The following is a 14269-nucleotide window of genomic DNA, read 5'->3' as shown; positions in this document are numbered from 1 at the left end:
ATGAGTAATGCTGGGCATGGGATCTCCCATTCATCACTGGGGCTGTATTGACTGTGAAAACTCAGAACTAACTGGAGGGTAATCTGAAGCGCACACTGAATAAACACAGCAGTAGTGGTAGATACTGTGAGAACATAAAGTGAAATTTTGAAGCAACAGAGGAAAGTTCAGACTGAGTGACTCTGTTGTTGAGCATTTACCTTGGCCCAGCATGCAGGTCTGAAAATAATACAGTGTATTCATGCACTGGCCTGCTTTCAGCCATTGCTGCTTCAGCAAAAAGCAGAGTTACCTTCTGACAGATACCCACGTGTTTGCAAAGGCCAAATGCCATGAGGTGACATCAGCCCCAGGGTCTCCCTGGACCTGGCTGGCTGCAGGCAGAGGAGACTCTGCCACTGGCTTCCAGAAATGTTAGCTCAAGGCCTATGGGCACATGGAACAAAAAGCAACAAGCATCTGTCACCTCAAAGCTGGCAGAAGTGTCAAACAGATTTCATGAGCTGTGTACAGTCAGGTGTTGTACTAGCACAAATTGCTGTGGTTTTAAATTGTTTGGTTTAAAAAACATGCCTTTGGGTGCTGCTGCAGCATCCTGGGATGTAAAATGTGTACTATTTTATGCCTGTTTTTCAGTGGGTTCCTTCCACTGCAGTATTTTTAGCTCTTTACTCTCTCCCACTGAACTGTGTATCAAGAGGATCTGACATCTCACTGCCCAAACCATAAATCATGGGGTGTCAGCTCCTGCAGCTGCAAATAACCCATGGGAGCATCCCAGTGCCCAGGCACAGCCATGGACAGGCCAGTGTGCTGGGTCTGGTTGACAGGCTCCCCTGTTCCTTGGAGGGAGGGGGAAAACACAACTCTGAGATGGAGAAAGTAAAGCCACCTTTTAGTTCTTTGGTTTCTAGATGGTTTTTGTTGTACAGGAACAAAAAAACAAATGGAAGGATCAGCCCAAGGGTCAGATCTTGGTACAGAATTCACCCTGACACAAAGAGGGAGCAGCTTCTTTCAGGAGCTGTCCCTGCCTACTCATTGTCTGGAGGCTTCCCATCCTTCAGGATCTGCTCACAGGTTTTACAGTGTGCTGCTTTCCTGCTCTTTCAGCATCACTTTTGGGATCAGGAAGCAAGAAATCTTCTGATTTTTGGTACAAAAAAAAAAGAAGAAAAAAAGGCAAAATGAGCAAATGTATTCCTTCAAGTGACAGGAAGGGATGGAGGTGGAATTGCTTTTCTTTCCCCATTGCCATGTGCCCTCTGGCCAGTGCCAAGGCTGCTGGGGCCATGGGCACAGCAGGGCAGGAGTGTGGCTGTCTGTGGCAGGGATTCTGATTTACTGCTGCCAGGGCACAGTGTGGCTCAGGGGCAGCACAGAAACAGGCTGTGCAGGCAGGCTGGCTTTCTGCAGCAGCAGCAGCAGCAGCAGGGCTGTGGGGACACAGCTTCCTACAGTTTGTCATGCTGCTTTCAGTCAGAAGGCTGTCAGGGAAATAGTCACAGATACCAAATCACAGCAAAAATCTGCAAGTGTGTGTAGGTGCTGAAACAGGGAGCAGCATGGAAAATGAAAATCCCTGGAGATGGCTTAGCAGTCTCAAAAGGAGCAAATATTTTCCTTATAAAATATTGCATAGGAATGCCTTGTGCTACTCGTCATGAAAAATTTATGGCAAACATTTGACCCCTTTTCTCTCCATGATTTCTCAACAACTTTATGATTTCCCTTCTTAAAGTAGTCCATAAGTGTTTTATATGAGCACATTTTGGCCTAGGCATGCTCTTGGATGCTGTGTGGTTCTAGCCTGGCAGGTTTGCTTATCCTGATTTGATCCATGTTCCCTCATTGCTCATCTAAACAACAGAAGTTATTTTTCTTCCATACTAGACCAGTGAGCCTGCACAGATGGGGAAATCATTTGTTATTACTTTGCTGAGAGCACACAAGTGACCACGTAAGAGATCCACATTGCAGATAAGAAGGAATGCATTTATTTCCCCAACATGTTCTTTTGCTGTTACAGACCCAAGAAATCCAAAGCACTCCCTGTATTAAATTAATTCTCACAGACCTCTAATGTTCTACTAACCATATGTTACAAATAAAAAATATGGAAGAAAGAGCTGAAGACACGTTTTGTTACAAGGTCTTCTTCAGCAGTGGAGCTACTCTTCACTTTTCCAAAATGACATCTTCTGATAATTAGTGAAAGGACATAATCATAAAGCAGGAGTTTTTATTTTTCTGTTCCTGTAATCGAATCTCTGTAGTGAGATTTTGAGGTAGATGAAGCAACAAACTCTTCACTTGTTGAATAGATCCAGTGCTTACCTCATCTGATTTTATGGAGCAAAAAGTTATGTCAGTGTGTGTGTCTGTCCATCTATCTGTCCTTTTGTGCTGGCTGGTACATGCTCTTTATGTTCACTTTCTTCAGAAGTAATTTCTTTGCTCATATTTCACTAATTGAGTATGTTCTGTAGATCAATTTTCATTACATTGCACTTCTGCCTCACTGGTTATGAGGAACAAGCCATGAACTGTAGACCATATCTCATCCTGGCCAGGGGAGACAATCAAAGAGATGGTTAAGTCTGCATCCTGTACAGTGTGATAATAATAAGCAATAATCTTTTTTTTATTATTATTTTTTAATCTCTCTCCCTTTTCTGATCCTTGTGAATATGACTTATCAATAGAACTTCAAATGAAAGAGGAGAGGGAAATAAAACTATGTACAGTTCCATCTTGTGGCTCAAATTAACAGCATTGTGATCCAAGGAAATCTCTCTTGCATTCAAAATTGGAGTAGAACAAACCACATTCTTAATCTTTTAATTAGAATTTTTAATCAGAGTCATTTGAAGTTAACTTGATAACATAAAACCACAAATGTGACACTTAGCAGAGGTAGGTCCTGAACAATTTGTAACAAACTGCCAAGAATCTTCAGTTGATTCTTGTTATTTTTGAAAGAAAATGTGTGGAGAAAGGACTTCTGTTTTATAATGTTACCAGAGACTTATCTGTAAATCAGATATTGCACCAAAACAATAATGCAATCCATTGTGTGCTCCAAAACTATCAGAAAACAGCTGTAAATATGTTTATTGTTAATTCTCAATTTTAAACTCTTTTGGCATACAGAAGTTCTGATTTATTAAGCATTAAAGCTTTGTTACTCATGAATCTCAAGTCTCTGAAAAACCTCTATATTGGTTTGATATTAATAAGATTTAAGTTCTTCTTACTAAGATCTAGGAGCTGAACATAGAGGATTCAAAGTTTAAAGTCCTGAGTATTAAAATACCCCACCTTTTTTCTCTTGCTGAAAATTAATGTAAGATCACAAGAACAGATACACTGGACCAGATTCAAGGTTCAGCTAGTTCAGGATCCTGTCTCTGGCAGCAGCAAATATTACCTACTTTGGGTAGAGCTCAGGAATAGGCACTAATATAGAAACATTCTCTTAATATAGTTACCAGCCTTTTTTGACTGCAGCTGCAGAGATGGCATCTTGGTGTTCCACTGCCCCTGTGGGTTTTTCTTTCAGTAATGTATTCAATCACTTTTGACCCTTTCAGGCCTTTTAGTCATAACATCCCATGGCACTGAGATCCACAGCCTAGATACCTGTTGTGCAAGGAGCACGTTTGTTCTTGCATCTCTTCCCAGTCTGCCATCTAAATCTATGTGTTTTACCCCAAATTCTTTATTCTGGGAAAAAGCAAACAATTACTCCAAAATTATTTTTTCAGGTCTGCTCAGGATTTAATAGAAGTCTTTATCATATTCCCTCACTTGCCCTTTCTCTTGGCTGTAGAAAGTCTATTTGTCACTCCTTGAACAGAAGTGGTGCCACATTTTTGGTCAGGCTGGCTTCTTCTTTGTGTAGCTTTTCTTCTGTCATTATATATTTTTAACAGAGAGTGGGAGAGAGAAACTAGATCCAGATGAACTATGAATTTATCTATGTTATGACATAATGACAAGTAGCATGAGAATGTTGTGCATGATAAAATCAAAGAATGTTTTGGGCTGGGAGGGACATTAAAGACCATCTAGTTCCAACCACCCCTGCCACAGGCAGGGACACTCCCCTCTATAGGCATTAACCTGCTTCAGAAAATTCAAGTCTTATGGAAATGATGGAAATATTATACACTCCAGCCTGACATGTCAGTTTTGGCCATGGTGTGGCCCAGCTAGGGTTCCAGGTTCAACTTTTGCCTTCAACTACTCAAACACTGTGAAATTCTCAAGCTTCTACTTGAATTATTTCTACCTTGTTGTAGATTATTTCAATACAAATGTAAGTACTGAGAAAAATACAGAAATATTTTTTTGCTTTGTTTAGAACGACTTTTCAGCACATCTGTACAGCTGAAGTTCTTCCATGCCAAAAACTGAAATTTACCATGGAATAGCTCCAGTTACCATACAGGACTTTGGGTGTTTTGGTAGAATGACTGTGTGACTGATTTAAGCCAGCCTAGAGACCCATCATTGCACAGATGTGTTTGTCCTGTGCAGGAGTGGCAAAGTCAGGCACCACAGAGAGGAGAAAGTCGTGCAGAAGTACCTGATTGGGTGTCTGTAGGTGAAATACTCTCAAATGCTCTCCAGGGCTCCTTTGCAACTCCTGCCTGAGGACAGACACTCCTTGCTAGGAGTAGCAATCAGCCCTCAGGTTACTGTGGCTGCCAAGCTCTGAAATTGCAGTGTTTCCTTCTGGATCCTCATCAAGTCATGTTGGCTCAGGTGACAACTTTCCTGCAGCTGGTTTCCAGCTCTCCTGAGTTTTTGTGGGATGGGTGGAGAAGAGGGACACGCAGAGCTCGGCGTTGCAGAGTGATGTGCAAGCTCAGACTGCTCCACTCTGTCCCTGTTGGATCACAGAAGCAGCAAGCCAGGGCACTGGCAAGGCTTGTGACAATTCACAGAATTCACAGAATGCACAGAATTCACAGAATTCAGAGTGACTAGGTTGGAAGAGAACTTCAAGAGCATCGAGTCCAACTCATGTCCTAATATCTCAACTAGACCATGGCACCAAGTGCCACATCCAATCCTTTTTTAAACACATCCAGGGATGGTGATTCCAACACCTCCCAGGGCAGACCATTCCAGTACTTTATCACTCTTTCCATGGAAAACCTTTTCCTAATATCCAACCTAATTTTCCCGTGATACAACTTCAGTCTGTGTCCTCTGGTTCTGTTGGTTGTTGGCTGGCAAGTGACAGTCCCTGGGACACGGGCCATCTGAGCAGGGACCCCTCTCACCCTGGAAGAGCAGCCCCTTTTGTCTCCAGGGTGTTGCTGCCGTGCCAGTGACAGCTCCTCATCCCGAGGAGCACGGAGCAGCAGTGATGGACACATCCCTGAGCCACACCTCTCCCTGGGCTCCGTCTGCAGCACCGAGAGCCCTGCAGGGCACAGCGAGCAGGGCTCTGTGTGTGCGAAGGACAGATAATCCACTCCAGCACAAAGGCAGCGGCTCGGGCCATGGCAAAGCTTATCTCCTCCCAAAAGTGACTCTGCTGCTGACAAAGCTGAGAGAAGCTTGTGGACAGCCAAGTTTTAAAACATTATAATGTTGGATAGGGAAGAGTACTTGAGAGGGTTTTAGCTGCAATTCTTTTTTATATTTACTTCCCCCAAAGTACACGGAGTAGGAAAAAGCAATGCTATTGTTATTGTGTATCTTTCCATGGGATCTCATTAGTATCAGAGCATCTGTAGTGCAGTGAAATGTGAGTACTATTTGTTTACTAAAGCACTACAAGCAGCCACTTTTTGGACAATTTGTAACAAAAATATCTGCGCAGTTCTCTTTTCTCTCCCTCCCACCACTGCTACTCCTGGCTTTGCTCCCAGACAACTATCCTCTTCAATACAGAAAATGTCCTTTATTGCAATCAAAATCAACACATCCAAATAACTTTAAAATGTTTGCTATGGTCTTTATAAAAATTTATTTATTCCCACCGTGTTTGAGTTTACAATGTATATGCAGTGTCTATTACAATGATGTTTGCTTTCAAACTTCAGGCTTAACAAATAATACCATGAAGAGTTTTATTTCTTTGTCTTCAGATAAATCATTAAAACCAGAATGATGGTTTTAAGTGAAAAGACTGATCTGACTTTCCATACTATAATGATTATAATCATCATCAAAAATTGGAGGCTGTTTGAGAGTAAAGGCAAATACATTATTTATGCGAAATATTAACAAAATTCTGGACTTATTTAGGTGTCTCTTTTGATTCTAGGACTTTGGACAACTAATTATTTTTGAACTAAGCTTAAGCAAGACTTTGGGAATTAAGTTCTGGGAACTAAGATCTTGTTGAAACTCTGCAGATGTGCAGCATGGTGTGCATGGGCTCATTTGAAAAGCTCTGCTCACCTTTTGCTGTCGGTGGAAATTGGAAACTCCAAGCCTAGTCGGTAAAAGCTGTGTTAACATGAAGGTTTTGCCTCACATCAGGAGTGTTTTTTGAAGGGACTCACCTGCCTTTCCTCACAGAGCTGTTTTCCCCACTATGCAGCAGGTACAGGAGCCACAAAATTGATTCATTTTGTAAAAAAGTAAACCAGCTGATACATGCATTCACAAATAGAAATGCATTTAACAAAGTTCAGGCGCTAAAGCCTTCAATCCACAGCACCAGCCTGGATCTTGCCCAGGATATTCCAGGATATTCCCTCTCTAGCACGTGTGGCCCTTAGGCTCACTGGCACTTTCTGCAAAGCCACTGCCTGCTCCTGTAAGCAGAGCAAAAGCCATGCCAAGGATAACACCCCTTGCTAAGCAGCTGCCAAAATATCCAGCTCATTGCAAAATGCAGTCCCTGACAATTAAAATATGTTGTTGCTGGGGTTGCTGAAGTGCTGTGCTGCCCACAGCCCTTACTGACAGTGGCATGCATGTGGTGCAGGAGAGAAAGGAGGCAGTGGTGTAGGGCAAGGATGCAGGGTGTATTTTCTTGTCATGACTGAGTGGGGAAGCTGCTCTTTCAGCATCAGCAGGGCACTGCAAGGCCAGAACCACAGGAGTCTGCCCTTTGTAACTCTGCAGGTTTGTGCTTCTCTGCTTCTATGACAGCATTTCAAAAGAACTCCATTAAATCCCTTATAAACTGAGCTGCTTTCACCATCTCATACTAATCCATCTTTTTCTCAGAGGTCTCTATTACCTGTTTAAGTATGGTCACTGACATCACCAAAATCCCTTTAGCTACTCTGATATGTGTGTTGTCAGTAATAACACACAAGTTTCCATTCTATAGAAGCAGCATGCCTGGATTTTCAATGAAACTCTGAAGCTGTAACTCTGATCTGCAGTCTTGATACAGATCTCTAGTTCACTTCTTTCTTGTGCTATTAGGATGGCACAAATATATGTATTTTATGTGAGTGACAACCAGGGTGCTTTTCAAGATCAACAATGATGGTATTTGCTCATGAGTCTGTTATTTCTCCCTTATTTCCTTCTAGGAGTGTTTCTCTCTTATGACATTTAGCTTTAAATTTTACTGTCTTTGTGGGAGAGAAAGTGACTTGTGGAGCTAGGCATTGCTTATGCAAATTGTTCAGTCCCGTGGGGAAAGGTTCAGTCACTTGTCTTCAGTTTCTCTATTAGCCACTATAATATATTAACAGTTACTACTTTGGCTATATCTTTTCAAAAGTAATATATAAGAAAATCTCTTATTTTATGCATCAAAATAATTTGTGAACCACTCATAGAAAATCTACACTCTGACAGGGAAAACATGTTGGTTTTTGTTCTCTTACTGTTAGTCACTACTGTGAGACAGCCAAATGTGTGCACACACATAGAGCACAGAATTAATTTCATCAAGAACAAAAGAACACATGGTGGCAGCCTGAACAATGTTGGGGCTCTCAATGCTCTGCTGACTGGGATATTCAGTCCCCTGAACTCTTCCACCATTGTTCATTTTATTCCTACAGATTCAATAAGACCTGATCCAGCTCTGTATGCACAGTTCATTTACTTCTTGCATGGCTTGTTTCTATGGTAATACTAAAACAGGAGATATCTGATTACTCATGCTTCCTTATTTAGGGAAAAAAAAGAGTGTCAGATGCCATAAACTAAAATGTTTCAACCCATGCCACTAAGGAAGTGCATAGCCTGTATCTGCTTGTGGCAGTGCATCTTGCTGGTGTGATTACCCACAGTGACCTCAGCTTTACAGGAAGAAAAAAAATCAACATTTTTTTTTCAGATGAGATGGTTCCTCACTTTACCCCTCATATCATTGCTTCCTGACAGTCACTGAAAGAGCAACATGGCTCCCTCCAGCATCTGTTACAGTGAGATGTGCACAATGTTTTCAAAGAGGAATTACCCTCCAAGCTCCAAAAAAAGCCACTGTGAAGGGAAAGTCTGGTTCAACACTGAGCTTCAACTCAGCTGCCTAATTATTCCCTCAGGGAGCAGAATTTCTTCCAGTAGTAATCACACTAATTCTGGCCCTTCAAAACAGAAGATTTCCTGAATTCTGCACAGTTTGGGAGCCACCTGTAGAGGGGAAGAGACCTTGTATAATGGCAGATTGCCATTAGCAACCGTTTCCACAGAACCATAGAGTCACAGAATGATTTGTCAGACTTGCTGCTTTTCCTGAGGCTATTCAGGAACAGCCCTTCCCACGGTGCTGTAGGGTATTGGGGCCAGATTCTCTTGGTTAGGCACTGTCTGTCTCCTCTGCTGGTGTCTGCTCATCCATCTGCTTCTGTCCCACAGACACCACTATGATCCATCTCTGGGTAGGTGAACTTTCCAAGGAAAGAAGATCTTCAGCCTCACTGCTTTTCACATTCTCAACATATTTCCCCCTGATTATCATCTGGTAGGTGCCAACAGCTGGGGATGTCCCCATGCACAGTGGGGCTCCTCTTTACACTCTAACCACCTTCTGAATAACAACCTCCTGCTGGTCCACTACAACTGCTGGCTAATTTTTCTCTGCTGTTGATGACAATACTAGATCAATCTTGAGGGGATTGCTTCTTTCCCAGCTTGTGTAATGACAATCCAATCCAGAAATCCTCCTGGCATCAGGGAAGCAGTCCTTAGCCTTGCAAAAATCTTTCACACTTCACAGACCCAGAGAGATTTAACATTATGATTTCAGCAACTTGATTGGCCAGGCTCTCACTGATGAAAAAACTTCTTTCATCTAATGAAAGACAACCTCAAATCCTGAAACTTTAAGGTTGAAGGTGAATCAGAAAAGACTGGCAAAGAAGGATTTTTGCACTCCTCTGGAAATTAGGGGTTTGGCATACATTCAAGAAAGCATCCTAGTCAGAAAAACAAATGTGGGTCTGATATGTGGTGCATACTTAGGGGCTTCCCTGAAAAAGACTTTTATAGATACCATTGCATAAGTGCTTGTAAAGAACTTGAGTGTAGCATCTTTTTTTTTTTTTTTTTTTTTTTTAATGTTGCCAATTTCCTTTAAATGAATGCATTTATCACAACTATCTGACTATTTCAGAGTTCAAAGAACTCCTTCCCTGGAGAAAACCATTTTAAAAGGCTGTACTTGGGTCTGACCTCATAAAGGGGTCCTAACCCCTTAAATTAAATGCACTCTTAAAACTAATTCATTCATTCTAGTGAGAGGGGATATCAGGGCCATAGAAAGGTTAGAGAAGAGGGATTGCTCTCCAGGGAGGCTGGTGGAGTGGGCAAATATGTAGATACAGCTAATTTGTAATTCTGGAATTGGGCTGAGACTATTGCCACTTAATGCTGCCTTCCCTTACACGAGCAAGATGAGTGAGGACAGACTGTGCCAAAAAGTCTTGCTTTGGCCCCACTGGAAAAAATGGATTTGGATGGCAACAGAAGCAGATGATCATATCCTGTACAAGCTGAGAATTGCTCTATTTGAGCCTGCCTTTGAGAACAGAAGACAGAAGGTGATGACCTTGAGTGAGACTTTTCAGACTTAACCCCCAACAATTTCTATAAAATATTGAGAGTGACAGCTGATATATTGCTCCTGTTCCACACACACCATGTAAAACAGGCTGTGTGTATCCAATCAAACTATTTAATAGCCCACTAATGCATTTGGGGGTTGTTTTTTGGAGACTCTGGCAGAAAAAAGACCTTCAGTAAAAATACCATGGAACATATCCATCAGATTACCTTGTCAACACAACACAAGCCTCATCTCTTCCCCTGTGCCTGTGCTCTGCTCTGCCCACTGTGGCTGCTGGAAATCTATCTCATTTTTTGGTTTCAGATTAACCTTCCTGGGTGCTGGGCAGAGTCACCACCTCTGGGCTGCTTAGTGCTTCCTGCCACACTGGGACACTTGGGTTAGAAGGCCAAAAGTAAATAAACATCCCAACAAGGGAGTAAGGAAATGAGCAATAGTGAGAGATGATGGCTTCCTGAGGATTTCCTCAGATGTTTCTGGATTCCAAACTATAAGATTTGGCCAAATACAACATTTTGTGGGAAATGTGGTTTGGGAGGACAGTTGGTCATGGGAGAAGAGAGAGGGGAAAAAAAAAGTCTGAAAAGGTTTTATTCAGGTAGAGTGGAAATTTTGCATGAGGGGAAAAAAACTCACTTTCTTCAACAGGTTCTACAAAACAACAGTATAAGCTAATTGTGATTTTTGGGAAGTGCTATTACTTACCCTGAGACAAATTTCTATATATTCTGTGAACAAAGGCTGTTGCTATGTATAGGATATGTTAATTTCAACTCTCTCCGTTTCTTTGAATGAGAAATATCTGACATATTTTGGGATACTACAAGTAAAAAAGAAGTCACTATCCAGGAATAACTGAATAATAAATGTAGAAAAAGAGAAGCACCTGCAAGTGAGAATGCTGTGTTTTATATTCAGATGGATGTATTTACATGGATGTATGTCCTTGCTAGGAGACTCAGCCACACACTCAGCTTGCACTGTGGGTTTGGGTAATGGGTCAGATCCAAATGCTGGCAGAAGAGCATCTAAATCAGTTCTGCATTAGAGAGACTGATGTCCCTTTTACTCCTTTACCTGCACTCACTGATGAAGATGATGCAGAGAATTAATTACAGCTGTGAAGAAGGAAAGTGAAAGGGCAGTATTCCCTCCTCAACCATGACCCTGCACTGGGCTGACATCAAGGAGGTTGCAGGGTCAAAGGAATTCAGGAAAAAGCCTTTGGTAATAAATTCTGCCAAGTTTATGTCCTGTAGCCTAACTGCATCTCTTCAATCAGTGATTGGAGATCACGTGTAAAGAGCTCTTAAAAAAACTGAAAGTCATGGTTTCTTCCTGGAAGCAGAGTGCAGCTGAAGATGGATGCACTTCCCTGAGGCTCTGACCAGGTCACAGCCGTACCTGTAGGTGCTTCTCTTGCTGTGTTTGAAGGAAAGCTAGGACCCAAGTGTGTTGCTTTCACCTTCCCTTTGTCAACTTGGCATCACCTTCTGTTTTTTCACTTGCTGCAAAGCAGGTTTTGTTAAGAGATAGCCAGCAAACATCCAGTTTAACAGATGAGAAAAATGTTAGTTTTTAAAACTGTTTTGGTAGGTAAAGACAGTTTGTCAGCCCACCCCAACCCCAGCTGCTACTTCCAGCACCGTTGGTGGAACATGGCACAAAACCAAACTGGCCACAAATGTGTTGTCAGCCTATCCAGGATGTCTGTGATGCTAGGGAATGTGCATGATCCTAACACCTCTCTGCCAAGGGAAACAAAATTGACTGCAGAGGGACTACAGCAGCAAGTGACTGTTTTTGCAGCAGTGGTTCTTGTGCTCGTGCTGGCGTTGGTATAAAACAGAAACATGGGAAGTGTCTGTGGGAAGGAAACACATGTCAGGATGTCTGCAGAGACAGCAGCCTCCATGCTCTGGGCCTGATAAATCCCAGACCTTACATGGACCTCATGTAAGCCTCTCCATTTTTTAAAGCTCTTGTCTCTGGGCATTCAATACCTGAAGGCTGTGAGAGATGCTGTCCATCAGACCAGGCAGTTTTGGCCCAGAAAATCAGAGGTGTGCAGGGTTCAGGGTGAGCCACGCTGCCCACACTGTCCAGTGATGATGGATGTGGAAGAGCCTGGCCATAGCTGAGACCAAACACACCTGACAACCTCTCACCTGTGATGCTGGGAGCCTCAAGCAGGAGGGAGGGACCAGTCAGAGCTGACCTGCAGCTGCGTTTCCAGACCACAGGTCCCCTGAGGCAGCAGATCTCCCCATGGGCACTTAGACTGCATGTGATGGGTGAGGTGATTTTAACTCAACTCTGTCTCTTGGCTCTGCAGCCTCCCTTCTGCACAATGAAGATTACAACTCCTAAAGTACTTAGACACATGCTGATGGCAAAATCATCCACCAGGGCCTCAGACACTGCTGTGCAGAATCCCAGAGAAGATCATACAAAAATAGCATATCTTTTGATCTTCAAGCTCAGTTAAATGCAGTCTGCAGATGCACTAAAATCCTCTAATTGTTCTGCAGGCACTCAACTATTTCTAGTTAAACCTTTGGTTTTTGTCACTATGATACAAAGCAACAGGATTAGGACAAAACAGGTGTTTATAGATGAAACAAAAAAAAAGGCAGAATATTCCTTTGGGTTTGAGTGGTAGGTTTTTAAGGGGCTAACCATTCTGCATTACCTGAGAACGCTTATATTTGGGATTCCCCTCTGCTCCCCAAGGGAAATCTATGACCTCATGAGTGTACTTGGCCTCCAGGCCCAGCTCCATAGTTTTAGCATCATCTCATCAGCAGCATGGCGCTGTCACTGCTCTTCTGCCATGAAAGATTTCACTGCCACGAGCCCTACTCTGCGCTCTTCAGAGCAGAGGGTCCAAGCCCACTCAGTGGTGGTCAACATCCCTGCACCCCAACTTCAGCCCTAAATGCTCCTAAAGAAGGAGGTGGTCTCTTTTTGCAGCAATGGAAAGGGTTGGACACTCCATGGGTATCTGTCAGTTAATTGTCAGTCAGTTTCTGTCAGTTAATTGTTACAGCAGAGCTGCTGTACCAGTTCTGTATGGTGTCCATGCATCCCTAGGGACATGGGGTCCCTTAAACTGTGCAGCAGGACAGGTCCCACAAACATTGGAGAAGAAGCTGTAGCTCAGCCCTGCTCCTTCACACAGAGCTGTTCAGAACAGAATGGCAGAGTTTCCTCTGATACACATCATCATAGAACAGTTTGGGTTGGGAGGGACTCTCCCCCCCATTTTAAATTTCATCTTCATGTAAATGATGTACCCTAATATATCTCCTGGGGGAAGTACCAGGTGTCATTACAAGGGCAGGAAGACTCTGCATTATTTTTCTTTTTTTCCCAGCCTTAATTGATAGCTACCCTTACAAAAATAGGAAAAAACATCCTACAGAGATCACCTCCCCTCTGCATTTATGGCTACCCGACACAGAGCTTAACAGCACAAACCACTAGACTGCATGTGGGCAGGACATGACTAACAGTCCATCTGTGGAGCAAAGAACTAAAGATAGGCCTGACACTTCCCTGGCTAGCTCCGTTCCGAGAGCAGGTGGGATGCTCTTGCCGCGGGGAGTGATTTCGGAGAGCCTGTGGAAATCAGCATCTCCTTCTGCAGAGCCGGCTCTCGCCCTCTGCCCTCCGGCGGGTCCGGCCGGCCCCAGAGCCGAGCCGAGGGGATCCAGCCGGCCCAGAGGGGCGGTGCTGGAGCTGATCCCAGGCCCGGAGCGCCCGGCGGGAGCGGCGGCGGGGAGGGAGCCCAGGGAGCTGCACCGTGCGGGATGCGCTCCCCTGGAACCCGGAAAGGAAAAGGGAAAGAGAAAGGAACAATGAAATAGTAATAATTGTAATGGTAATAATAATGGTAATAATAGTAATAATAATAATAATAATAATAATAATCATAATCATAATCATAATCATAATCATAATCATAATAATAATAGTAGTAGTAGTAGTAACTGTATCCAGGCGCAGGTCGATGCAATCGATCCCCGCGGGTGGAAGCGGCTCGGGAGGAATGCGGGGTGCGGGATGCGGGATGTGGGATGAGGGGTGCGGGATGCGGGGTGAGGGGTGCGGGGTGAGGGGTGCGGGGTGCGGGATGTGGGATGAGGGATGCAGGGTGCGGGGTGCAGGATGAGGGGTGCGGGATGAGGGGTGCGGGATGAGGGGTGCGGGATGCAGGATGAGGGGTGCGGGATGAGGGGTGCTGGGTGAGGCATGAGGGGTGCG

Source organism: Oenanthe melanoleuca, chromosome 2 (genome assembly GCF_029582105.1).
Source record: "Oenanthe melanoleuca isolate GR-GAL-2019-014 chromosome 2, OMel1.0, whole genome shotgun sequence".
Lineage (NCBI taxonomy): Eukaryota > Metazoa > Chordata > Aves > Passeriformes > Muscicapidae > Oenanthe > Oenanthe melanoleuca.
Note: the sequence above shows the minus strand (reverse complement) of the source record.